The following is a 27,129-nucleotide window of genomic DNA, read 5'->3' on the forward strand; positions in this document are numbered from 1 at the left end:
AGAAAGACAGGATATGAAATCATGGCTCAAATCATCAGACCAAAGTCTGGTGTGAGAAGCATTGGGCTTGAGCTAATGAGCTACTTGCAACAGTCAAGGAAAAATGACCACAGGTTTGAGCTAACACTCAATAAAGTTACCCAGAAAGATGCCAGGCTGTTATTTAGTTAGGGCCTGATCTTCCAGTGAAATCAAGTACATGACCCCCATTGACTCCAATGGCACAGGATCTGGTTCATAGTGAACCAGAACTTACATCGAGCACAGTTCAGCACCAATGCACCTGTATGTCTAAAATGTTTCCTTTGTATACAGACCTGTTGTTGGCAAGTGGCACCTCCTCATGGCTGTTCTGGAGATCAGGGCTTGCTCTCTTTCCTCAGTTACTCAAGCTGTGACACCCCTCCGCCCTCTCTTCCCAACTCAGGGTACTCCTACTATGTGACTCAGCCCTCTGGCCAGGTCACTATATAGTCCTCCCCCTCTGAGGAAACAAGGTCTCTCTGAACCAACTGTCCGGCTGGTGCCTCCAACACTCGTGCACCACTGCCCAGTGGGTGGTAGGGGGACCCAGGCCCACCCTCTACACTGGGCTCCAGCCCAGAGACCCAATAACAAGCAGCCAAGGTCTGCACATTCCTACCCCTTGCTGCTGTTTCCCTGGGCTTTTTCTACCTAATCCCCTCAAGCTTCCTTTCCCCCTAACTCCTCTGGGGTAGATCCTTCTTCCAGAGCTAGAACCCCAGGGCTTATTCCTCCTCTTGGGTTTTCACTTCACCTCTGTTCTGCTCCCAGAGAGGAACTGCCGACTGTCTTCCTACAGCCCCTTTCTGCTGCAAACTTCCTGGCTTTATAATCCAGCCTGTTTGGCTCCAGCTGGGTTTCTTGTTCAGTGAGGCCTGGCTCTTCCTCCAGGTACTCTAATTGGCCCCTCAAGCCAACATATCCCCTTCAGGGCCTGCATAGGGGTACACATCCCATCACACCTGCAAATAGCAATACACCACATAGCTATGTACTAATTCATATAAAAATACCATTGCAGACATTTACATATGTTATTTACCTAGCCATTTGTAAATTAACTATTTTCTAAATGTAATGTAAATGAAACAGGGTTCTGTGTGCTTTTAAGAAGGTGCTTTTACTGCAGAAACAATGATTTTGGCTTCCTTTGAAAAGTAAATAAAAGACTAGTAGGTTTAATTAATGTGTTTTTTTTTTTTGCAGCGGTCATTATTTGAAATTTAAAGCATAGAGACCTTCAATAAAAGCAAAATCAACCTGTTCTTTAATCTGTTGTTTCTTTGAATCTCTCCCATCTTTGTAGTCAGGTCCACGATTCCTTAACCTGATTTATGTGATTGGTCAATTGTGAGTTAATGAAGGGGATAAAATGTTTTCTGGAATGCTGGGATAATCAACAAATGGCAATGACCAGTAACTGGACTAATGCCAAGGAAGGAATTTAATCCTCTAAAGTCCAAGGGTATTGTAGAGTTGCAGTGAAGTGGGAACTGAAAGAAACCAATTACATCATCCCATTTGTTTCCTGAGCTTGGGACAAATGTGCTCACTCCAGCAAGCATATCCGAAGACTAATTATATATATAAAAAAAGTTAGGAAGGAATTTCTCTATGTACTTTTAGGCATATGTGATTTCAAGTGTGGCTTAAGAGTTTTAATTCACTCCTTTTTTTTTTGTCAACTTTTTCCTGTTTGATGCATTCAGTGTAGGTTGTTTTTTTCTGGAGATCACATATTTTCTCCCCCCTATTTTTCTTAATGATGCAAAGCAGCTTTCTTTCATTCTGTCAAATACTTTTTTCTGAATTCTCAGTTGCAATGCAAGAGCGGAGCAGTTCAACTGCAAGGATAAAAGCGGTTTTTAAAATGTATTTATATCCTTCAATTTTAATATAAGAAAATAGAAACGTCTTTGCTTTGCCTTGTATCACATGCCCTGGGCCAAATTCAGTCATGCTGGATTCCCACTGAAGTCAAACAGGTTACAACATGGGTGAATTTTGGGCCATTCATTGTGGTAGAGATTTTCAAACGTGACCATTGACTGTGGGTGCCTCATTTTTAGAATGGACTGAAGATCAACTCCCAGCAGAGCTGGCCAGATGTGAGATATCAAATTCCATGAGGGTGGGAAGGTGGGGAGAACAGAGAAAGAGAGAAAGGAAGTGAAATGTCTCCATGGAAATGGGTAATCACCTCTCCTCTCTGTCTGTGACTGGTATCACCATAACACCACCCCCGTCTCCAGAATGGAAGTCATCCTGCCCAGTGCAGATGCTGAGCATTGCTCGTTGGTCTCCTGTGTTCTAAGCATTAGGCCTCAGCTCCAGAAGTCTCTGCATCATTGGAATCCTAAATTACAAATAAACCACTGAATTTCTATCTTGTTATTAAAACAAAGCCAACAAACAAAACACTTTAAATGGCACAAACCCAACTAACGGTGCTAGTAGCTGGTCTAGGTAACTACCTTCCCGCTACTGTTAGCCTCGTCCTCCCTTCAATAGTTACACCTTTGTGTGTGCGTGTGTGTGTGTGTGTGTTGTCCAAAACTAGACCCCAGTCTTGCAATATGATGCATGCAGGTGGATTCTAAATTCTTTCGGACAAGGCCTGTCTTTTATTGTGTATTGCATAGAGCCTCAGGTAGCGGGGTCTGATCCAGCTGCTACTGTAATTCATGTAATGACTATAAAATAGTTGTGCAGCTGACAATGCATTGGAACACCCCAGAGAAGATTCTAACACAGCCATTGTTTTTTTCTTTTGGTAACAAGTGGGTGGCTGTAATGAGCAAAGAAGTGAGTTTTAAAAGAGGCAAGAGGCGGTGCTTGGTAAGAGATTTCTGGGCACAGAGGCCAGCAGGGAAGACGTGACACAGAGAATGATGAAGAGACAGGGAGAAATGAGAAGAGGTTAGTTAATGAGCAACAAACATTCTCTCAGTGTTGCTTAATAAACCTGGTACATTCAAATATGTCAGTTCTGTGTTAACAGCCGGTGATGAGACCGCTGTATGCACCAGCACATCTCAGACTAGAGTCTGGGGGTGAAATCCTAGCCCTATTGAAATCAAGGGAGGTTTGCCATTGAGTTCAACTGAGCCAGGATTTCACCCCAAGTCAGAGATACTCCCACACCATACCAGTGACTCCAGACAACTCTAATGGAGTCAGAGTCTCCTCTGGCTTCTTTTTGTATTCTGGAAACCTTTCCCTTTAAACCATCACTGTTGCTCCATTTATTGTTTTAGCTCCTTTGCCTCTTGGTGATTGTTTCCTGTGGTGTTTTGTGAGCTAACTGCTGTCCTCATGTGAGATGGCTGGGTTACAGTACCACCGAACAGCTGCATCTCTCCTGCTTTAAGGACTTGTTGATTAGAATAATTAGCTCATCCAGCTTGAAACTATCAGTTCCTGCTTCCTTTGCTGCTGATTGGAAGCACATGTCATTAGGCCTGAAGCATTTCACAACAAGGTGGATCTCGTCAACAAGACAACTGCCATTTCACTGACTGATGGAGGGAGACGGTAATGAACAGGTGGGCTCTGGCAGCGATCATTACAAGTAGCAGCGATGGATTAAAGCAGAGTCCATGGGACGGGGACCCCACAATCCAGGGAGTCTGGATGGAGCACTGAGGTAGAGCAGCACACATCGTACAGTGCAGATTACTGCGAGCTATACATTTTATTTAAGACAAAAATAACAGATTCAGGCGTGGAAAGATTCAGAAAACAAGGGTCCATCTAAGCAGGGGACTTGGCAAGGCAGGGGTTGTGTCTGGTGGGGAGGTCTCAACAGAATATTGTATCAAGGGAGAAAAGGGGAAATTTATCTGTAATCTACCTTCAATGACCAACATTTAAGGGCATACCATCAGGAGTAAATGTGCAAATGTCCATGAAGCAAGTAGAAGTTGTCCCAGCTCGATCGCTGCTCCGCTCCAGGCCTGCCCCCACTCCAGCCCTTCCCACCATGTGCCCTACCTCTTCCCCACCCTCACTCCCATCCCATCTCTTCCCACCCCATTCCACCCCCACCCTGGAGCATGCCCTGCCCTCACTCCACCTCTTCCTGCCCCCACTCCCCCCCACCCTTCTTGGTGAGTGGGAGGTGCGGGGGAGGGGCAGGAGCTGATCGGCAGGGTCTGTCGGTGGGCGGGAGGCATGCTCGGGGGAAGGGGAAGAGCTGATCAGAGGGGCCCGCTGGTGAGTGTTAAGCACCCACGTTTTTTTTTCCGTGGGTGCTTCAGTCCAAGGAGCTCACAGTCTATGGAACATGGATGTCTATTTTCGTTGCAGTTTGGGTTGGTGGATGTTATTTGCTGGCCTGTAGCAACACTGGAGATAATTTGTCAAAGACTGTATGCTGTTATTCAAGTTATACTACACTGATGTAGAGAAACTAAACACTGTTACACTTAGTTCCTTGATTCCAAAGAGTATATATATATATATATATACACACACACATAAGATTAACATAGTTGATTGAAAAACAGAATTTCTGTCCAGTGTGAAATTCTGATATTTCAACATTTGTTTTCATCCCGACCCAGGATTAAACTTTTTGAGGAACCAAAAGTTTAATTCAGAAATTTTGGAACTTTGTGTGGCATTTCTGTCTAAAATAAACATTCAGACATTCCCAATTCAAAATGGTTCATTTTGGTTTGTCAACCTTGCCTAGGCTGCTAGCATGACCAAAATCATTCTGAATATTGTCATCCTTCTCTTTTGCATCCAGAGGTTTTGAAATCCTATCTCATCACTATTTTGGATCTTCCTTCTCCCAAATCATTGGTAGAGATAGCCCCGAGCTGGGAAGTTTGGATCTAGCTTTGAATCCAAACATCTTTATAGTTGGAAGAATCTGATCCAGTACTCCAGCTTTTATCAAGAAAACCAGCCCTTGGTTTGGAAATGACTGTGCTCCTCAAGCTCTACACACAGAAAGGGTGCTCTGCTGATGCATCTCACTTCTCCACATCAACCTGTTGGGTGGGGAGAAAAAAGAGAATGTTCCATGGAGGTGGATATTATCAGATTTGATTCTATGTTAAGAATACAGACTGAAAATTCTTGGTGCACTTCCCATTGCTAGCACTCTGACACTGTACATCAGCCCAGCCCTTACCTTCCTTAGGCCAAAGGAAAACTGAAGCACAGTGCATGAGGTGGTTCATTTGTGACAACTTTATTTAGCAAGCCACTACATTTGCACAAGTACACAATAACACTGACATGGCCGCTCTAGTGGCTGGAAACCCTCCAGTGCTAGCAGGGACTGCTTTGCAACAATGCCTGTGCTAATATCCATAACATGCTACTGTCAATGGACTGCTCGAAATATAATTTAATGAATTCTTTGTATCATTCTTCACTGCAGAGGATGTGGGGGACATACCCACATCAGAGCTATTCTTCTGGGGCAACTGTCCCACACTGATATGACAGTAGAAGAGGTTTTAGAACAGATCGATCAATTAAACAGAAATAAATCACTAGGACCAGATGGTATTCACCCAAGAGTTCTGAAGGAACTCTCAAATAGGAAATTGCAGAACTACTAACATAACCCATTCCTGAAATTAGCCTCTGTACCAGATAACTGGAGGGTATCTGATGTAACGTCGATTGTTAAAAAGGGCTCCAGTGGAGATCCTGCAAATTACAGGCCGGTAAGCATAATTTCAGTATCAGGCAAACTGCTAGAAACTATAATACAGAACAGAATTATCAGACACATAGTTAAATACAGTTTCTTGGGAAAGAGTCAACACAGCTTTTGTAAAGTGAAATCATGCCTCACCAATCTACCATAATTCTTTGAAGATGTCAACAAGCTTGTGCCTAGGGTAATCCAGTTAATATAGTCTATTTAGATTTTCAGAAAGCCTTTGACAAGGTCCTGACAAAAAGCTCTTAAGGAAACTAAGTTGTCATGGGATAAGAGGGAAGGTCCGCTCAAGAATCTGTTACTGCTTAAAAGATAGAACACAAAAGGTGGGAATAAATGGCCAGTTTTCACAATGGCAAGAGGGAAATAGTGGGGTCCCTCAAGGATCTGTACTGGGACCTGTGCTGTTCAACAGCTTCATTAATATTCTGGGAAAGGGGGTGAACGGTGAAGTGGCAAAGTTTGCAGATGATACAAAATTACTCAAGATAGTTAAATCCAAAGCTGATTGCAAAGAGTTACAAAGGGGGAATCTCACAAAACAGGGTGAATGGGCAACAAAATGATAGATGAAATTCATCATTGATAAATGTAAAGGAATGTACATTGGAACATATAATCCCAACTATACATATATAATGAAAGGTTCTAAATTAGCTGTTACCACTCAAGAACGAGATCTCACAGTCATCCCAGATTATTCTCTGAACATTTCAGCTCAGTGCACAGCAACAGTCAAAAAGGCTAACAGGATGTTAGGAACTATTCAGAAAGAGAGAGAAAATAAGACCATAAAGATCATAATGCCACTGTATAAATCCATTGTGCACCCACACCTTGAACACTGTGTCCAGTTCTAGTCATCCCCATCTCAAAAAGGATATAGTAGAACTGGAAACGGTTCAGCAAAGGCAACAAAGATGATTGTGAGTATGGAATGGCTTCCGTACAAGTAGAGACTGAAAATATTAGACCTGTTCAGTTTAAAAAAGATAACTAAGGGGAGTATATGACAGATCTATAAAATCATGAAAGGTGTGGGAAAAGTGAATAAAGTGTTATTTACACTTTTTCATTATACAAAAACCGGGGAAGCAGGGTGTCGCCCAATGAAATTAGTAGGCAGGCGGTTCATTGTAAAGAAGATAAAAGTGTTTTTACACACAACACACAACCTGTGGAACTCTGCCAGAGGATGTTGTGATGGCCAAAAGTGTAACTGTTTTCAAAAAAGAACATGATAAGTTCGCGGAGGATAGGCTGATCAATGGCTATTAGCTAAGATGGTCAGAGATGCAACCCAAATGCTTGGGGTAACACTAACCCTCTGACTGCCAAAAGCTGGGAGTGGAAGATAGGGGTGGATTACTCCAAAATTGCCCTGTTCTGTACAATCTCCCTGAAGGTATGGTACTGGCCATTATCAGAGACAGGATACTGGGCTAGATGGACCATTGGGCCATCCCAGTATGGCAGCTATTATGTTCTAGTCTCTTTGTGGTATGGGTCCCTAGTCCTTCATAAACTGAGGCAAAATACATTCAATCTCTCTGGCCTCATCAATCAGGTCTTCTGCCAGCAAGCTACCCTCATCCCCTTAAATAAGCCTAACTGTCCCCTGCAATGATTTCTTGTTCCTTGTATACAAGAAATATATCCTAACCATCTTCTAACCTTTTGAGTAATGTTTCTCTCATACTTATTTTTCATGCTCTATTAAATCCATGTTGGACACTATCCCAGTCTCCACTGCACCTGATGTTTTACTCTTTCAATAACTATACTGTACATATGGTACTCCAGCCTACATGAGACACTGCCTTGTTCGCCCACTTCGGCCTTTAGATCTAAAGTTGCTTATTATCATTTTTCCCCATCATAAAAAATGTGCAAATTGTGCCCACCTTCCCTGTATGTTGCCACTGCAGACACATGCCATCTACCCCCATCCATTAGATTGTGTTTTCTTCTTTGGCTCTCTTATCTTGTCAGCTAGCATGAAAAGCTTGCTGTTCAGTTGCAGCTTGTCCCACCCACTCTTCCCAAGGAAGAGCCCCCCCAAGGAGAGATTTAAATGACCTGGGCTATTCCTTTTAGAAAATAAGAGAGTCTAAGATGACAGAGGTGCGGTATTCTGGAAGGGGGGTGGTCACACACCATAGTTAAGGTTAAAGTGGAGACTGTTTCCATTGCGTTGATTAGAAAACAAAATATTTCCCTCAAATTCACACTGCTTACTAAAGCATCCAGAATGGATTTCTATGACAGTTTTAAATAAGCCTGTTGTATAGGCTGAGTCAGAAGCACTTAAAAATGTCCCAATTTTCTCTTCCCCACCCCTCAAAATTTACCGGTTTTGTAATATTTCTTTGGGTCCCCTTTAGTTTAATAGTTCTTCAACTTAGAAGCTTCAGGCCACATCCCCACCACTTTATGCCAATTGAGGATCTGGAGCCTTCGTATTTGCCTTCCATGACTTCACCTCCTCTTTATACGCACACAGCCTCTTCACTTGTCATAGCTATTGCACTACTTGGCCTTCCATAATGCTCATTCCCAGAACTATCACTCACAGACATCTCTCACTACCCTGGTGCCTGCACCAGCAGCTAGGCTCGGGCTCATTTGCAGCTTTTCTGGCCGAAGTGCCCCAGATTGCACCAAAGGGAGGGTTTTTTTGTTTGTTTGTTTTTTAAGAAAATCTCCTGGGGGATGCCACATATAGTTTCTTCTCCCCCTTTCTCCTCACACATCCCACTTCAAAGGGTAGAACTTGAACATGGTGCTATATCATCAATACACCCAATAAGTGATACAGGGATACAGTATAAACATTTCCAGCACCACACAGCTTCGTACTGGTTTCTTTGCCAAGCGGTGCTGCCTCCCTCCTTGGAGGCAGTGGTGAGAAAACACTTTGCTTTCAATGGGAAAAAGCCAACATGAGTAGATTCCTGAGTCCCTCAGGCCTCCTCTCTGGAAGCCCAGGCCGCCTCACCCACAGGATTTACTGCAGGTTGCAGCGGGTTGGAATGAAGGAGGTTGTGGGAATCTCTTGTTAAAATACTGGCAGCACAGTCACTGCTGCTGACGGTTACAAGGATGTGTGAACCGCAAAGAGGTTTGGGATCAGTTCAGATACGCCTCCGAAAAATCTGGCTGCATTGACAATGTTTTGTTTATAATATCATCTAGATCCTGGCCCCAAAAATTCTGTTAGATGCATGAGAGAAATTCCCTCGGCATGTTATCACAAACCAGAAGTGGGAACGTTTGGTAACTTGCCTAGTGGTATATTATTGAGTAAGTTTTACTCACTAATGGATTACTGAGAAAGAACCTTCCCACACACATGGAAACATCTCTAACGTGCCCAATGCCAAGGGACCATAAATGTATGGCTACCAGCTCCCATCAGAAACAGAGGAGAAAAAGTTCCTCATGATTGTCTCAAGTGGGAACTGTTCCCTGGGCATCATATTAAGTTATGTGATTGGATTAAACAAAATAAGTTAATTTGACTCAAATAATTAAATGTAGGCGAGACCGGTAGATCTTTTCACCTCAGGGTCACTTGTGTGACACAACCCTGCCTACATCCCCAGCTCCTTAGAGTGCTGTTTTATAGTGAAGGGGCTCTGTAGCAGCGGCGTGATGAGGTTTTTCTTGTCCCTCAGTGACCCCTGTTCTCATCCACTCAGATTATAAGTATTGTGGTGGCTTTTCTAACTACCAGTCCTCTAGATTCAACTTGGAATATGGGTTCTTCTTGGCTTATACCTCACCAGCTCTGGAGATACTACAAACAGAACTCCATTGACTGGTCTGGCAATGACGCATGAGCCGAAATAGACTCCAGCTGCCATAGCTCTAACAGAAGTGGTTATGTTCAGGACATACACACAGAGAAGTTAGATAAAAAAAAACCATATAGTATTCATTCTGGAAAGCAGCCATGTAACACCATTTTATTTTTTAGAATTCAGAAAGATATCACACAACCCAAAAAAACCAGAGAGAGACAAAGCAGGCTGCTCCCTATAGCAGCGAGGGACAACTCACCCCACCATTTTCTATGCTGGCTTTTTTCCAGACTGACTCTGGTCACACGCTTTCCTACAGATCCCACAAACTGCAAGCAAGACCAAGAAACTGACCCTGCCCCACTGCCCACACCCACACAACCACTTTTAAAGTGACAGCTTTCAATTTCAACACAAGCCTCAATATACCACAAAGGTTTTCAGCAAATATGACTGAATACACATAGGATGCCCCCAAGACATTACACCCAGGGCCATTGGTGCTGGAACTAGGGGTGTGGGGGGTGCTGCAGCACCCCCTGACTTGAAGTGGTTTCCATTATATACAGGATTTGCAGTTTGGTTCAATGGCTCACAGCACCCCGACTATACAAATTGTTCCATCACCACTGCCCAGCGCAGCAGTGGTTGAAGGTCAGTATAATTTGATGAGCATGATTTTCTGTAAAGCGTTTGATCTCAGTTTACCATGTCAACTGCAGAAGTTCCACCTGGGATGACTGTTTACATCAACAATTCTTTCCCATTAAGAGGTTAAACTGTGCCCTTTTCGGGTAAAGCTAGGTCCCAAGGAAACAAATTCTTGGCTTGTTTCAGCCAAAATTAACAAAGTTCCAGGGCTAGCTTGCTTCAACTAAGCCCTCAGTGAGACTGTCCACCAGACTGTTGGGAAATATTTCTAAAGACCCTTCTAAAGTCCAGCTGGCTGTTCCAACTCTGCACTCTTTCGTTTAGGCCGTTGGTAAAAAAGCTTCACTCAGCCAGACCCCAGAACTGTCAACACAGGACCTTTTACAAGGCCTTCTCCACTTAGAAGCAAGAAAAATAAAGAATATAGTACTGAGTTTAAAATAAAGATCTGAAATTTAAAATAAAGTTTCAATGCACTGTAAATTACTAGAGAAAACAGCATTAGTCACTAGAAATGTTGTGCCATTTGTACACATTTTGTCCTCTTTTCTGTTCATGACTCAATCTTGATTTTTGCAAATATATCTGTTATTTAAAAGTATTCATCAAATAATTTGGACATACACTTTTCAGCCTATGGACCATTTGTGAACTGATCTCTTAGTTTGTTCACTATCATTGTTCAGTGACAGGTAGCCACTTGTGTTATCTGTGGTATCTGATTAGTCAGCTGAGTCATATGGTGTTGTTTCTGTTCTGATTGGATGACTGAAACCTTTTAAACAAGTGATTTGTACTGCAAGTGTGGACTTTGCTAATGTTTAGCTGAATAATTTATTCTTCTTAAAATATATAAATCACTTGGGACCGGCAAACACTTTCACAAATACCCAGTGGTCATGTGAAGTAAACCCATATAGTCATGAATATATTTGTGAACTTGTTTCATGATTTGACCAACTCCAGGAATTAGTTAGTTCAGTAATGGTAAATTGCTATGGTAACTTAATTTGACGTACTCCAAGAGACACAACAAAATGAGGCTCTTATATTAGGAACCTTGATGTCTCCAGCTCCAATCACCTCTTGATGTAGTTTTAATTATTTAAATGCTAGCAGAAGAGTGATATCATGCAAAGACATGACAGTTCACACTTTGCTCATATTAGAGGGGATGTTTAGAATATGTGTAAAGGAGTCCCTTTGCAATGAAAATGGTGTTATGGAATCCATCCGGGCCTGTAACCTCATTTCATTAAGTTAAGAGAATTCACGTTTTTTAAAATGCTTGCTTAATATGTTTACTTAAATAGCTAAGGCAGTCTATTTCCATTTACTACTGGGTGATTGGCATCTTATGTACTATTGCCAACATGACACACTTTAAAAAACAACAATGTGTAGGCTGACCAGATAGCAAGTGTGAAAAAGCTGGACAGAGGGTAGGGGATAGGAGCCTGTATAAGACAAAGCCCCGAATATCGGGACTATCCCTATAAAATCGTGTCATCTAGTCACCCTACCAAGGTGCTGCCTTGTCACTGCCTCATGGTGCTGACCTCACATGCAGTGTGCTTTAACTTAAAAAAACCTAAACAAATAAGGGGGGAAATTGTTGAAACATGTTAAAATTAACAGGCAGGCTAGTGAATTACTCTATGCACCAAACAAGAAAAGAGCACAAGAGAATCAGCTGCTGCTGGAGGGGTACACATAGCAGAAGCAGAATGTAATGGATGGATATTATAAGGTAGATATTGTTAGGGTGACCAGATAGCAATTGTGCAAGATCAGGACAGGGAGTGGGGGGGGGGGCTACTAGGTGCCTGTATCAATCCCTGAACATCTGAACTGTCCCTATAAAATCGGGACATCTGGTCACACTAGCTAATGTGCTGCACCCATCTTTTCTCACCTATCCTGGGGCTAGTCTACTGACCACCAGATCAAGAAAATGCAATTGAGGGCACAATGGTGAGAGAAATCAATGATGCAGCAAAATTCAATGGAATGATAATAATGGGGATTCAAGTATCCACATACAAACTGGTCCAATGGTGCAAGGGGATAACGTTTACACAAATAATTTCTCAGCACTTAAGTGGTTGCTTTTTGGAACAGCTCGTTTTAGAGCACACAAGAGGAGAGGCTATTCTTGGGTTACTTTTTAGTAACAACAGCAGCCAATTGAATTAGTGATGCTAAATTTGAGAAAAGGAGACATGAGTAAAATGAGGTGGTTAGTGAAACAAACAAACAACCAAACAAAAAGGCCTGCAAGCTCAAAGTAAAGGAAGTAAAATCCTTAGATGTGTGTTGGATACTCCTAAGAAACACAATAGTAGCATCTCAGAAGACATGTATACCGCAGAAGGAAAAGGGGGAAACCATTATGGCTAAATGCAAGGTTCAAGAGGCTACACAAGACAAACAAAAATCCTCCAAAATTTAGGAAATCTGACCCAAGTGAAACCAATAAATGGGAGCATAAATTACAGCAGGCATTAAGTAAGAGGGAAATTAGAAGGAACAAACTGGAGTTCGAAGATCAAATAGCTAAAGGTGCAAAAACAACCAAGAGATTCTTCAAAGTCTATCAGAAGCAGGAAGCCTAAGAACGAATAGGTGAGTCTGTTGGATAACCAAGAGTTAAAAGGAGGAAATGGGGAAAATGAGGACACTGCTGAGAAGCAAAATGATTTCTTTGCATCAGTCTTCACCAGTGAAGATGTTGACAAGATTCCTACTCCAGCACTGCCCTTTCCTGCTAACAAAGATGAGACACTCTCAGAAGCTAAGGGGACAGAAGAAGTTGTGCTTCAGCAAATTGATATTTCAATATGCAATAAGTCACTAGGCCCAGATGGGATATATGGTACCTCAGTGTACTCCAGTACTGAGCAACCACAATAATTATGCTATTTATTATCTTGAAAGGAGGGTGAGTAGTGAGGTAACAAAATCTGCAGATGACACAAAGTTATTGAGTGATTTAGTCAGGACCAGAGAGGACTGTGAGGAATCTCGGAGAGACCTCAACAGGTGAATGGGCCACATGATGGCAAATTAAATTTAATGTTGACTGATGCAAATAATACACATTGGAGGGAAACATTTAAACCACTCATGCCTAGTAGAGTTCTTGTGATGTCATCCCTGAACCTGAGCTGGGGAGCGTTCTGAGGTAATTACCTGTGAGTCCTATGATAGGCCCCATGCCAATTAACCAGGGCCCGACCAGTCCACAAGCAACGGCCTAACCAGGTAACCCCTAGGCAACTATATAGGCCCCTAATGGAAGCAACCAGTCCAGTCTGCTCAACGGTGCTACCTCGTTGGGAGAATTCCCAGCTGCCTGACGGTTCTGACAGACCACCCCAGCCTGTGTCTGTTCCTCTTCCTGCCCCTGCTCCAGTCTCAGCCCTGCTCCCTCAGCTATCCTGACCGTTCTAAATTAACTGTGTCAGCCCCAGAAAGGGATCCTTATAGACAGCTTTATGTAAACTTCTGCTCAATGCACAGCTGGGGTCAAAAAAGCTAACGAGATGTTTGGATTCATAAGGAATGGGATAGAGAGTAATACCGAAAAATATTATAATGACATTATATAATCAATCATGCACCCTCACTTGGAATATTGGGTGTAGTACTGGTCATTCCCTCTGGAAAAGTGTATTGTAGACCTGGAGGGGGTTCAGAGTAAAGCGATGAGAATCAGAGGACTGGAAAAATTCTCATATGGAGGGAGATTGACAAGATTGGGATTGTTTGCCTTAAGAAGAGAAAAACAGGAGGCAACAAGATAAAGTATATAAAATAATTAGTGTGAAATGCTGACAGACCCTGGTCATCAGCAGATGGGATCAAACCTGGGCCCTCTGGAGCAAAATGCATGAGCCTCTACTGCGTGAGCTAGAAGCCACTTCATGTGGCTGTTAGCTCAGACTGTAGCAGATTCATTAATCTCTAAGTGGTCTCAGTGCTACTAGGAGGGCCAGACCACCACACTCAGGAGGTGTGCGGGTTACAAGCGGTCTAGAGAAGATCAGGAGCGTCTGTTTTACCTGTTTTATAACACAAAAACAGGGGACATGCAATGAAATTAAAAGATGGGAAATTCAAAACTGATAAAAGGAAATAACGTTTTTACATAGCGTAGGATGTAACTGTAGAACGCCTTGCCACAGGAAATTGTTGCAGCCACAATCGTAATAAGGATTCAAAAAGGGATTGGATAGTTACGTGGATATCTAGAGTTATAATTACTGACACTACAATTTTTGGTAGGGATATTAAACCTTGTGCTTCAGGGATTCGACCAATCTTTAACTATTAGAGACCAAGGTGAAACCTAGGTGGGGGCAAATTATTCAACAACTGCCTATTGCAGGATTCCTCCACCAGTCTCTGAAGCATCTGGGGCAAGCCACTGTCAGAGACAGGATATTAGACTAGTTGCACCTGGGTCGGATCCAATAGGGCAATTCCAATGTTCCTGTCCTGCAGAGCATTGAGTACATTTCAGAGACATGGCTTCAACTCCCAAAGAAGTTTGCACTCCATAGATGGAATCTCTCCATACAGAGGGAGTACCAGGGACACTACAGTCTGGGGAAGTAGTGGTAGCCTGGATCCAGGGGACCCTGGCTTCCGGGTAAGGCTGGATTTAAACCTTACGCACCCCTAGGTGCAGCATCTTCAGCACCCCTCACCCCCAGCTGCCTTCATGTTTTCCATAAGAAATTAAACAAAAAGAAATATAAATACAACCTTCCTGGGAAGTAACGAGACCCTCCGCCATGCACGACAGTCCCAGCCCAAGCCAGGGCACAGCCCACCCACCCCAGGTAAGGCGCAAGGGGGGGACGGTATCTCTCTCCATGGCGAGCAGTCCCCGGGTGTCTTCCGTCCTGCCCACATCCCAGTGCAGCAGCCACGCTCCGGATCTGCCCATGCAAATGAATGGGGTGCCGGCCATGCCCCTCCCTCTGCCTCCGTGGCACCGGGTGGAGCCAGCACCTTCAGCTCCCAGCACCTACAGCAGCCACCTCACCCAGCCACGGCACCCCCACAGCAGGGTGACTCAGACGCTCACCCTGCTCCTGCCCCACATGCTGGGCGGCCACCAACGCGTGCCAGGAGCCCGCCCATACACACGGTAGCTGTATGTAGTAACTTTTTAACTTTTAACCCACATTTAATTTTTAGGTGCCCCTAGAACACTGACTCCCCAAGGCACATACCTACTGTGCCTAATTGGAAATCTGGCCCTGATTCCAGGGACCCAGAGATGCCACGGTGCCTCCCTTGAGATGACTTGGGCCTCCAAGGGATCTTTGGGGCTCAGTGGTCGGACCCATAGCTGATTCCCTCTCCACCCTCCCTCCCCAAAATGATGGAACAATCCCCCAGCCCACTGGGGGCCCTAAGCAGGAATATTTCCCCCCCACACACACACATGCAACACATAATAAAAAGTGAATAGGGGGCCCCCTGGTCGTGCTTGGGGCCCTAAGCAATTGCTTAGCCTGCTTATGCCTAGTCCCAGCTCTGCCAATCCCTTCCCCACCCTTGGAGTATTTTGGGAGGAAACTCCATGAGGGAAACATCACAATGGTCTCCTCCTACTTAACCTCCTCCTTTGGGAGAGGGTGATCAAGCCCACAGTTAACAAACAATGCTGTGTCCTCTCTCCTGTCAAAGGTGACTCCTGAGTGCTCCCACCGGGAGGGATGGGAGGAGGAATCAGCAGAGCTATCCATCTTTATCTTCAAGGATGGTGGAGGGAGGAATTCCCTGATGATCATCTAATTCTGTTTTTGTGGGGCAGCTCTCCCAAAGACTCCAGTTCTAGACAACATTCTCAGTTTTGCTCTGCCCCTTTTATGCCACTCTGGCAGTGCAAAGGGGACATAAAATGGGCAGAAAATGGCCCCATGAAAATACACCGTTGGCAGACCTCTCCAGATGGTATAATGTTGGTGTAAGGACTCTACACTGACCCTGATGCCAGCCCCTATCGCAGCTGTGGCCAGAGTGCCCTGCACTATGGTTATTCTCATTTCTTAGACTAATAGAGGGGAAGTGAAAATGGAATATAAGAGCAGCCCTGAGGCTGCTCTAATTTATAGCAGGGACTGGTCGTGCCCCTATGCAACTCCAAAATTAGGTGGTATGAAGAAGGCTTAAAACCCCAAGCACAGACCTGGAGTAACAGAGTCAGGGCCTTAAATTCCAGAAATAGGGAGAAGATTTCCCATTGCAGGCCGTTTGTGTTTTTGTTAGCAGTACTGCGGGTCATGTCATTGGTGCTATATACTAGTCTTCTATACATTAGAGAGACAGATTCCAATGGAAATGGGCATAAAGATTTCCTCAAAAGGGACTCAGCTGCCTGTTCTGTTCAGTGTCACTCACGTTGCCAGCTCCCGGGGTCAGCGACCATGCATGTAAAATCATTCTTTTTAAATTTTCTGTCTCTGTAACATGACCTGTGTGCTGTACTACATCTTCATGTAGCAGAGCTGTCTGGAGAACATCTGTTGCGATCCCAGCTGTTGAAGCACTTCCCTGATCTGACTTTTTGTCCATGGCATGTGCAAAAGTCATTGACGGGATTACATCTCAGTACCTCCTACAGATCTTGTTTTCTCAGTTCTCACAGCCACAGACAGGCAGAAAGACGGTGGAAGGACAAATATGGGCCAAAATGCTTTATTCTCATCAATTCTGTACAAGTAATTTTACTGTGGACTGCCTCATATCAGACAGACACTAAAACCCATCAGAATTTTTATTCCCTTTGGAGCCATATAATTAAAGCTTCCCACCTGCTCCAGAATCTGTCATTTTTTATGCTCAGGGCAACGTGATACTTGGTTATTATCAAGAACTATGTTACGCTCTACCCCACAACAGTCCTTTTGAACAACAGTCCTTGAGAAAACTGTAATCTTCAGCTCTCAACTATAACTCCTTGTTATAATGCTTATAATTCTTGGCTTGAGATAGTGGTGGAACATAGGGTATGGAATCTATTCCAAATATGTGTACTTGTAACTTGCGCTGCACTTATTTTGCCTTCATAGACAAGAGCAATTGATATTCAATTAATTTGTATTCCATCCTTTCAGCACACTGGCATCATTTCCATATCCATATAAGTGAATCTGGAGATTTGATAGCTCAGAGGATTGCTAATGAGGCATGGAGCTTTTCATCTCTGAATCATCACTGTAAATATTTGCTGCAAGCCATGAGTAATCCAGGAGGGCTTCACTGTGGCAGGGGAGCTCTGCTGTCACCTGGTGTACAGGTGCACCTGTACATAAGCTCTCCCCAGTTTTTTCAAGCCGAGCCCTTAATTTCCTGAAGCTGGATTAGTACACTACACAGTCCATGGTGTTCCGATTCTCAGTGTTTTAGGAGTTTCCTCAGTTCCCTTTAGAGTCTCATCGTATGAATTGTCCAGTTTCTGACTCCTGCAACTCAGATCCAAACCCTAAGTTCTCTGAATCATTTGGAATGGCTGCAGAATAGTCCTCTTTCCCAATTCATGTTGCATTTCTTTCCTCAATGTGCCCAGAAAATGCATTCGAGTTCACTCATGCCTGAGTCACACAATCGTTTAAACAAAGAAGGAACTAAAACCCAACTCACTGTGGATTAACCGAGCCATATAAAAATGTAATATCACAAATATAACACCACATACCCATTGAAAAATATAAAAATTACACTAAAGTAAAAATACTTTCTAATGCCATGCAACACTACTGACACAGATTCTAAATAATCAGTGCCTGCAGAGCATTCACAGTAACTGTGATAAAAATAGAGTAACACATTTTTATCTATATGCATGCTATTCAAAGGCTTCTGGGATCCTTAAAAGGTATCTAAAGTTGAGCTTAATAATAAACTAAACAATAATCATAATAATCCAGGGTTTACCAAAGGTGGTAAGGAACTTTTTTCTGCAAAACAATTAACCAAAAATGAAAAAAATCATTTGTCAATTTTTCTACAAAACCTTTTCAGATTTTTACTGGAAAACTGAAACCCCATATTCCTCCTACAAATTTTGGCAACTAGAAACTGAACATTTTCAGCCAGCTGCGCAAAAAATTATTGGTTTTACTGATTTTTTTTTGCCTGTCAGGACATTTCCCTCCCCCAGTTTTTGGTTTCCTGTCTAAATTTCTGTGTTGATGTAAAAGCCAATTTTTGTCCAAAAAAGTTTTGAAAGAAAAAATGGCAGGCAAGAATAATCATAACAACTCAAAAGACTTCACATATTCAAAACACCATAAAATATGTATTAATCTTACTTGAAAGTAAAAAAGACAACATGACACAAACAAATGTTAAATGGGAGTCTGATAAGTCAGGTAAGCTGACTGAATGAATGAAAAATGACCCAATAGATCTGGATTCAAGAGGACAAGTTGAAATGGTCTTACTTTAACCCACATTCCATAAGTGAAGACAGGAACTTTTCACAATCTGCCTTCTCCTCCTTCTCCCAGAGTGGAACCTCTGAAACTCAGAGAGGAAGAGTCTCAACAGCTCTGTCATCCTATATTCTTTCCTCATGGACAATATGCTTCAGGGGAACTGAGTCCAGTATCATGGGTAAGCTAGAAACTTGTAAAAGAAACAAAGGTGGAATTCTGTCTCCATTGAAGTCAATGGCAAAAGTGCTGGGATCCTTGCCAAGCCCTGCAATAATATTGGACACTTATGGCAATTTTTGGTTCAGCGATAGTCTTTCCGTCAAAAGGAAATGTGCAAAACCTGTGCATAATACTGGGAGAAAAGAAAAGAAAGATGCAGTGACAGCAAGGTGACCCCCGATCAGAGATCATAGTAAATGCACACCTATGCAGCCTGTATCCTGGGCAGACACCTTAACGTTCTGTTTCCCTATGCACTTAGCCGACGTATAGCTTGTTGTAACAAAATAGTATTGAACTGAACGTAGTTACACTCTCTCCTTGTCAGATTTGAGCCTATGCACCTTGTTACATGGTGCAAAATAAATAAGAAATCCATCCTATCCCATCCCCAACACTTGTTTGCGTTTATTAATGAGACTTTTAATTTTCTTATGAATGTCCAAAGTCTAACAAGAGTTGGTAGAAAATTTCAAATGACATAAAAAAATTCTTCTACCTTCCATATATAGTTTCCCTTCTATTACATCACTATTGGAGCACTTGATGATTATCTGTTCTGTTCATTCCCTCTGAAGCACCTGGCATTGGCCACTGTCGGAAGACGGGATACTGGGCTAGATGGACCTTTGGTCTGACCCAGTTTGGCGGTTCTTATGCATGGCGTCAGCAGCTTCCAAATACAAATCTTAACTACAAAACAAAACAAAACAAAAGTACCTCCATCAAGCTTAACAATCCAAAAATGCATCTTGGAAATACTGGCCATCCATAGTTGTGGGAAGCAGACAGTTTACAGCCAAAATCTGTCCACTATTTGTTGCCTAACATTCCTGAGGGGACTTACCTTTGTTTATTTAAACAATTTTATACAACTCAAATCTGCTTCCAAATGTTTTGGGTTAACGATTCTCAAAATGTGTATTGTTAGTTGGCATGATTTTTTTCAAGTTTTATTAATCACTTTGTACACTCACTCACAAAAGCATTCAAATGGTGGCAATATCTTAGCTAGAATTCACATACAGCTTTGTGTAGTTATTGCTGGGCAAGAGGACATGAAATATCATTGGCCTGCTAACAAGATGCTTACAGAACATGTTTCCACTTGTCTCTCTCTCTCTCTCTCTCTCTCTCTCTTGCTCTCTCTCTCTCTCTCACACACACACACTTATTCAGATAGGGGAGAAAAAAATCCCTTACCTCTTCAGACTGTAGTTTTGTGAGTGTGATAGTAGCTTGTCAAGGAAACAAGTGTGGAATGCTGGTGGCAGTGATGTCATGAGAACATAAGAGCAGCTGTAAGTCAGACCAATGGTCCATGTAGCCCAGTATCCATGGGTTCTGGATCTAGGGATGCTGGGGGAGAAATGGTTTCCATCATACACAGGGCACACACTTTTGTTCAATGGCGTGGATTGCACCCTCAGCAAGTTTGCAGATGACACTAAACTGGGAGGAGAGGTAGATATGCTGGAGGGTAGGAATAGGGTCCAGAGTGACCTAGACAAATTGGAGGATTGGGCCAAAAGAAATCTGATGAGGTTCAACAAGGACAAGTGCAGAGTCCTGCATTTAGGACGGAAGAATACCATGCACCGCTACAGACTAGGGACTGAATGGCTAGACAGCAGTTCTGCAGAAAAGGACCTAGGGGTTACAGTAGACAAGAAGCTGCATATGAGTCAACAGTATGCCCTTGTTCCCAAGAAGGCCAATGGCATTTTGGGCTGTATTAGTAGGGGCATTGCCAGCAGATCGAGGGACGTGATCGTTCCCCTCTATTCAACATTGGTGAGGCCTCATCTGGAGTACTGTGTCCAGTTTTGGGCTCCACACTACAAGAAGGATGCGAAAAAATTGGAAAACGTCCAGTGGAGGGCAACAAAAATGATTAGGGGAATGGGGTACATGACTTATGAGGAGAGGCTGAGGGAACTGGGATTGTTTAGTCTGCGGAAGAGAAGAATGAGGGGGGATTTGATAGCTGCTTTCAACTACCTGAAAGGGGGTTCCAAAGAGGATGGATCTAGACTGTTCTCAGTGATAGCAGATGACAGAATGAGGAGTAAAGGTCTCAAGTTGCAGTGGGGGAGGTTTAGATTGGATATTCAGAAACACTATTTCACTAGGAGCGTGGTGAAGCACTGGAATGTGTTACCTAAGGATGTGGTGGAATCTCCTTCCTTTGAAGTTTTTAAGGTCAGGCTTGACAAAGCCCTGGCTGGGATGATTTAGTTGGGGATTGGTCCTGCTTTGAGCAGGGGGTTGGACTAGATGACCTCCTGAGGTCCTTTCCAACCCTGATATTCTATGATTCTATGATTCTCAGCCCCACTATTGAAATTGTTCCAGTGCCACTGTCAGTATCCTGTCTCTGACAGTGGCCAGTGCCAGATGCTTTAGAGGAAATGAACAGAACAGGGTAATTTTTGAGTGATCCAGCCCCTCTGATCGAGTCACAGCTTCTGCAGTTGGAGATTTAGGGACACCCAGAGCATGGGGTTGTGTCCCTGACCATCTCAGCTAATAACCACCAACAGACCAGTCCTCCATGAACTTACCTAATTCTTTTTTGAACCCAGCTAAACTTCTGGCTTTCACAACATCCTCGGCAACAAGTTCCACAGGTTGGCTGTGCACAGTATGACAATGTATTTCTTTTTGTTTGTTTTAAACCTGCTGCCCCTTAATTTCATTGGGTGACCCCATAGTTCTTCTGTTAAAGGACGGGGCCAATAACACTTCCCTATTCAATTGCTCCACACCATTCATGGGTTTATAGCCCTCTACCATATCCCCTCTTAGTCAAATATTTTCTAAACTGAACAGTCCCAGTCTTTTAAATCTTAGAATCATAGAATATTACGGTTGGAAGAGACCTCAGGAGGTCATCTAGTCCAATCCCCTGCTCAAAGCAGGAACTAACACCAACTAAATCATCCCAGCCAAGACTTTGTCAAGCCAGGCCTTAAAAACCTGACTACTTATTCCTACCCTTTGTTTCATATCCTTTTACCAGTTACTGATCCTGTTACCTGGGGTTTTTCAGAACCCAAAGCAGCAGTAACTTAACTTCTTTCTCTCCAAGTGGTGTCAGGAATAAATCAATGGGAACACAGAGCTTCTGTCTGACAAATGATTGATACAAGCAAGTGTGCTCTTATCTAAAACTATTATGCTAGTGAACAGGGGACCACAAACAGGGGGGTTTGAGAGGGAGTCATAATATAATCGCAATGGTTAGGAAGGGCTGCATCGCCCGTGCCAATGCTGGTCCTGTCTCCACCACCTGCGCCTGTATCCAGACAGAGAACATAACCAAGGATGCCTCTACCCAGATCCTGTTGTGGATTTGCAGAGACAGTGGCCTGCATTTCCCACTTAAAGAAAGCCAGGCTGGGGTGGGGGGGACCATCCAATGTGAAACGTGCAAAGATTATCCATCAAGTTCTTAGAATGTATTGGACACAATATTTGGTAGAGAGGTGGAGATAGAAGGTGGAGAAAGCTAATAGGGGAGAGGCTGTTCTAGATTTGATTTTGACAAATAGGGAGGAACTGGTTGAGATTTTAAAAGTGAAAGCAGCTTGGGTGAAAGTGAGACATTATTAAAGGCACAAGAGCAAACTATCCCACTGCACAGGAAAGATAGAAAGTATGGTAGGAAACTACCCTGGCTTAACCAAGATATCTTCAATGATCTGATCTCAAAAAAAAGAGTCCTACAAAAAGTGGAAAGTAGATCAAATTACAAAGGATGAATATAAACAAATAACACAAGTATGTAGGGACAAAATTAGAAAGGTGAAGACATAAAATGAGATCAAACTAGTTCGAGACAATAAAGGATAACAAGAAAATACTCTAAAATACATTAGAAGCAAGAGGAAGACCAAGGACAGCATATGCCCCCCTCCCCCCCTGTTGCTCAATGGGGGGAGGGGGGCGGGGAAAACAATAACAGAAAATGTGGAAATGGTAGAGGTGCTTAATGACTTCTTTGTTTCGGTTTTCACCAAGAAGGTTGGTAGTGATTGGACATTTAACGTAGTGAATGCCAGTGAAAATGAGGTAGGATCAGAGAGTAAAATAGGGAAAGAACAAGTTAAAAATTACTTAAACAAGTTAGATGTCTTCAAATCACCAGGGCCTGATGAAATGCATCCTAGAATACTCAAGGAGCTGACTGAGGAGATATCTGAGCCATTAGCGATTATCTTTGAAAAGTCATGGAAGACGGAAGAGAGTCCAGAAGACTGGAACAGGGCAAATATAGTGCCAATCTATAAAAAGGGAAATAAGGACAACCCAGGGAATTACAGACCAGTCATCTTAACTTCTGTACCCAGAAAGATAATAGATCAAATAATTAAGCAATCAGTTTGCAAACATCTAGAAGATAATAAGGTGATAAGTAACAGTCAGCATGGATTTGTCAAGAACAAATCTTGTCAAGCCATCCTCATAGCTCTCTTTGACAGGGTAAAAAGCCTTGTGGATGAGGGGGAAGTGGTAGACATGGTATATCTTGACTTTAGTAAAGCTTTTGATACTGTCTCACATGATCTTCTCATAAACAAACTATGGAAATGCAACCTTGATGGAGCTACTATAAGGTGGGTGCAAAACTGGTTGGAAAACTGTTCCCAGAGAATAGTTATCAGTAGTTCACAGTCATGCTGGAAGGACATAACAAGTGGAGTCCTACAGGGATCAGTTCTGGGTCCGGTTCTGTTCAATATTTTCATCAATGATTTACATAATGGCATACAGAGTACAGTTACAAAGTTTGTGGATGATACCAAGATGGGAGGGACTGCAAGTGCTTTGGAGGATAGGATTATAATTCAAAATAATCTGGACAAACTGGAGAAACGGTCTGAAGTAATTAGGATGAAATTCAATAAGGACAAATGCAAAGTACTCCACTTAGGAAAGAACAATCAGCTGCACACATACAAAAAGGGAAATGACTGCCTAGGAAGGAGTACTGCGGAAAGGTATCTGGGAGGGTCATAGTGGACCACAAGCTAAATATGAGTCAACAGTGTAACACTGTTGCAAAAAAAGCGAACAACGTTCTAGGATGTATTAGCAGGAGTGTTTCAAGCAAGACACAAGAAGCCCTGGCTGGGATGCTTTATCTGGACTTTGTCCTGCTTTAAGCAGGGGGTTGGACTAGATGACTTCCTGAGGTCTCTTCCAACCTGAATCTTCTATGATTCCATGATAATTTTTCCGCTCTACTCCACGCTGATTAGGCCTCAACTGGAGTATTGTGTCCAGTTCTGGGCACCACATTTCAGGAAAGATGTGGACAAATTGGAGAAGGTCTAGAGAAGAGCAACAAAAGTGATTAAAGGTCTATAAAACATGTCCTATGAGGGAAGATTGAAAAAATTGGGTTTGTCTAATCTGGAAAAGAGAAGAGTGAGAGGGGACATGATAACAGTTTTCAAGTACTTAAAAGGTTGTTACAAAGAGGAGGGAGAAAAATTGTTCTTCCTAATCTTTGAGGATAGGGCAAGAAGCAATGGGCTTAAATTGCAGCAAGGGTGGTTTAGGTTGGACATTAGGAAAAACTTCCTAACTGTCCAGGTGGTTAAGCAGTGGAATAAATTGCCTACGGAGGTTGTGGAATCTCCATCATTGGAGATTTTTAAGAGCAGGTTAGACAAACACCTGTCAGAGATGGTCTAGATAATACTTAGTCCTTCCATGAGTGCAGGGGACTGGACTAGATGACCTCTCGAGGTCCCTACTAGTCCTATGTTTCTATTTATTAGATATTAAGCGTACACACACACACACACACACACGATTTAGGAATCTCAGATATAAAGAAAAGGAGTACTTGTGGCACCTTAGAGACTAACAAATTTATTTGAGCATAAGCTTTATCTCAGATACAGTTAGCCACAGTCTGTGATGGTTTCAAGTGATCACCAGCCAACTTCCGGGGGCCCTCTCTTTGTCCAGTTGATGGGGAGTTTAAATGCCAGCTCCTTGCCCAAAGAAAAGCTCCCTCAGACTGCTCAGAGGTATTTACTTTTCCCTAATCTTTTATAGCTAACTCTAACAAAGCACATAACTTACAGTGACTCCTACTGGGTCAGCATAACAACCTCCACTGGGTCACCAATTCTCCTAATTTCAACAAACTATGCATTAGCTCCAAACATTTCTAATATTTCTAGCCATAACAACAATACGTCAGGGACACCTAAAACCAAGGTCACTATTCACTCACTTTCCTCCATAACTTTCTATCTCACCCTCCCATTCTGATTAGAAAAATGTGAGTATGCAGTTGTCTGACCTTGCCTCACAAAGGTCTAAGATTATTCCTTGCTATGTGGTATTTGGTTTTCATCTGGCAGAGGCTGAACATACAAAATGGCTGACTGAAGTACTGTCAAATTTTGGGATACATGCAAGAATGTCAAATTCTAGGGTAGCAATCCATGAGAGGACCTTCCTTCTTATCCCATGGCTGCTTAGTCTGCTTAAGAGAATTTGGTGAAGGACCTTGTCAAAGGCTTTCTGAAAGTCCAAGTATAACCCTTGACTAGCTGGTTGTTGACTCCCTCAAGGAATTTTAATAGATTGGTGAGGGATGATTTCCCTTTAAAAAAGCTGTGTTGACTCTTTCCCAATATATAGTATTTATTAATATATATTAATCTATGTGTCTGATAATTTTGTTCTTTACAATAGTTTCATCCAATTTATCTGATACGGAAGATAAGCTTACCAATCTGTAATTGCCAGGATCACCTCAGGAGCCTTTAAAAAAAAAAAGTGTTATATTAACTACCCTCCAGTCATCTGGTCCAGATGCTGATTTAAGCAATAGTTTACATACCACAGTTAGCAGTTCTGCAATTTCATATTTTAGTTTCTTCAGGACCCTTGAGCGAATACCATCTGGTCTTAGTGACTTATTTCTGTTTATCAGTTGGTTCCACCAACTTGTAATGACACCTCAATATGGGGACAGTTCCTCAGATTTGTCATGTAAAAAGAATGGCTGGGGTGTGGGGAATTTCCCCCATATCCACTGCACAATTCCCATTGACTTCAATGAAGCCAGGATTTCAACCCAAACCTTGCTGACAGCCTGATCCAGGGTCCACTGAAGTCCCTAGAAGGTCATCAGTGGTCTTTAGATCAGGCCTTGAGGGCTCAAGATAAATGATCAGGGCACAAAAACAGTATAATGTACTGGGCAATGGGTGAGAGTCAGATCTGCTCAGCTGTAGATCATGAATCAGTGTTCCCTCTAATTTTTTCCACCCATGTGCAGAATGAATTTTGTTATGTGCATCAAATGGAGGTGATGTGTGACACATGGCCTTCATATTGGTGCACATAACAAAATTCATGTGGTGGGGGTGGGGCCGAGGGGTTCGGAGTGTGGATGGGAGCTAAGGGCTGGGGCAGAGGGTTGGGGTGCATGGGTGTGAGGGCTCCGACTGGGGAGTGCGAGCTCTGGGGTGAGGCCAGGGATGAGGGGCTCAGGGCTGGGACAGAGGGTTGGGGGGGGGGCTGTTAGGGGTACTCCGGCTGGGGCTGCAGGCTGTGAGGTGGGGCCGGGGATGAGGGGTTTGAGGTGCAGAAGCGTGCTCCGGTGGGGAGAGAGGACTCCCTCAGCAGCACCTGGGCTTGGGGGAGGAGGGAAGACGTGCCACCAGGGCTGGGACTGTAGGATAGGCGCGCCCTCCCCCGGTCCTGGCAGGTCCACCCACGGCTGGGTCCAGGTTGGACTGCCCTGGCTGTGCCTGGGTCCGGGCTGGATGAGGCCACCGGGGTTCAGGCCGGGCCGGCCACAGCTGGGTCTGGGCCAGACTGGGCCATCCAGTTCGGGCCAGGCCACACCGACCATGGCTGGGTCCGGTCTCCCCAGCCGCAACTGGCTTCGGACTAGGCCACGCCACCTTGGCCACGGCTGGGTTCAGGCAGGTCCGGGCCACCCCACTCGGCCATGGCAGGTTGGGGGCCAGGCTAGGCTGGGGCTGGTGGAGGGCTGCCCCTTCCCTGGATGGTCCCTGAGTGGGTTCCTTGAGCGCATGCGTGGCGCTAAATTGGCTGCTGTGTGGCCGCAGGGCCACATAGCTTACAGGGAACCTAGGTCATGATCCCTACACACTGTTGACATTATGCTCCTATAGCTCAGGTAGTAAGAGTCTGTGTCTTTTGGACAGAAGGATTTGGGTTCTATTTCTGCTACTGTCATAAAGGTCTGAGCAGTCATGGGTTGCAGCGCAGCAATACGGGGCCTTAGAAG

The 27,129-nt window shown here is 43.5% G+C and overlaps 1 long non-coding RNA gene across 1 annotated transcript in view; it reads right to left on the reverse strand.

Annotated features, from left to right (window-relative positions):
• Positions 1–27,129, reverse strand: part of LOC141985998 (uncharacterized) — a 46,274-nt gene that overhangs the window by 16,846 nt on the left and 2,299 nt on the right. The window contains exon 3 of the long non-coding RNA XR_012639094.1: positions 19,339–19,532. This is a non-coding gene — a long non-coding RNA (uncharacterized LOC141985998). The remainder of the gene's footprint in view (positions 1–19,338; positions 19,533–27,129) is intronic.

Source organism: Natator depressus, chromosome 4 (assembly GCF_965152275.1).
Source record: "Natator depressus isolate rNatDep1 chromosome 4, rNatDep2.hap1, whole genome shotgun sequence".
Taxonomy (NCBI): Eukaryota; Metazoa; Chordata; order Testudines; family Cheloniidae; genus Natator; species Natator depressus.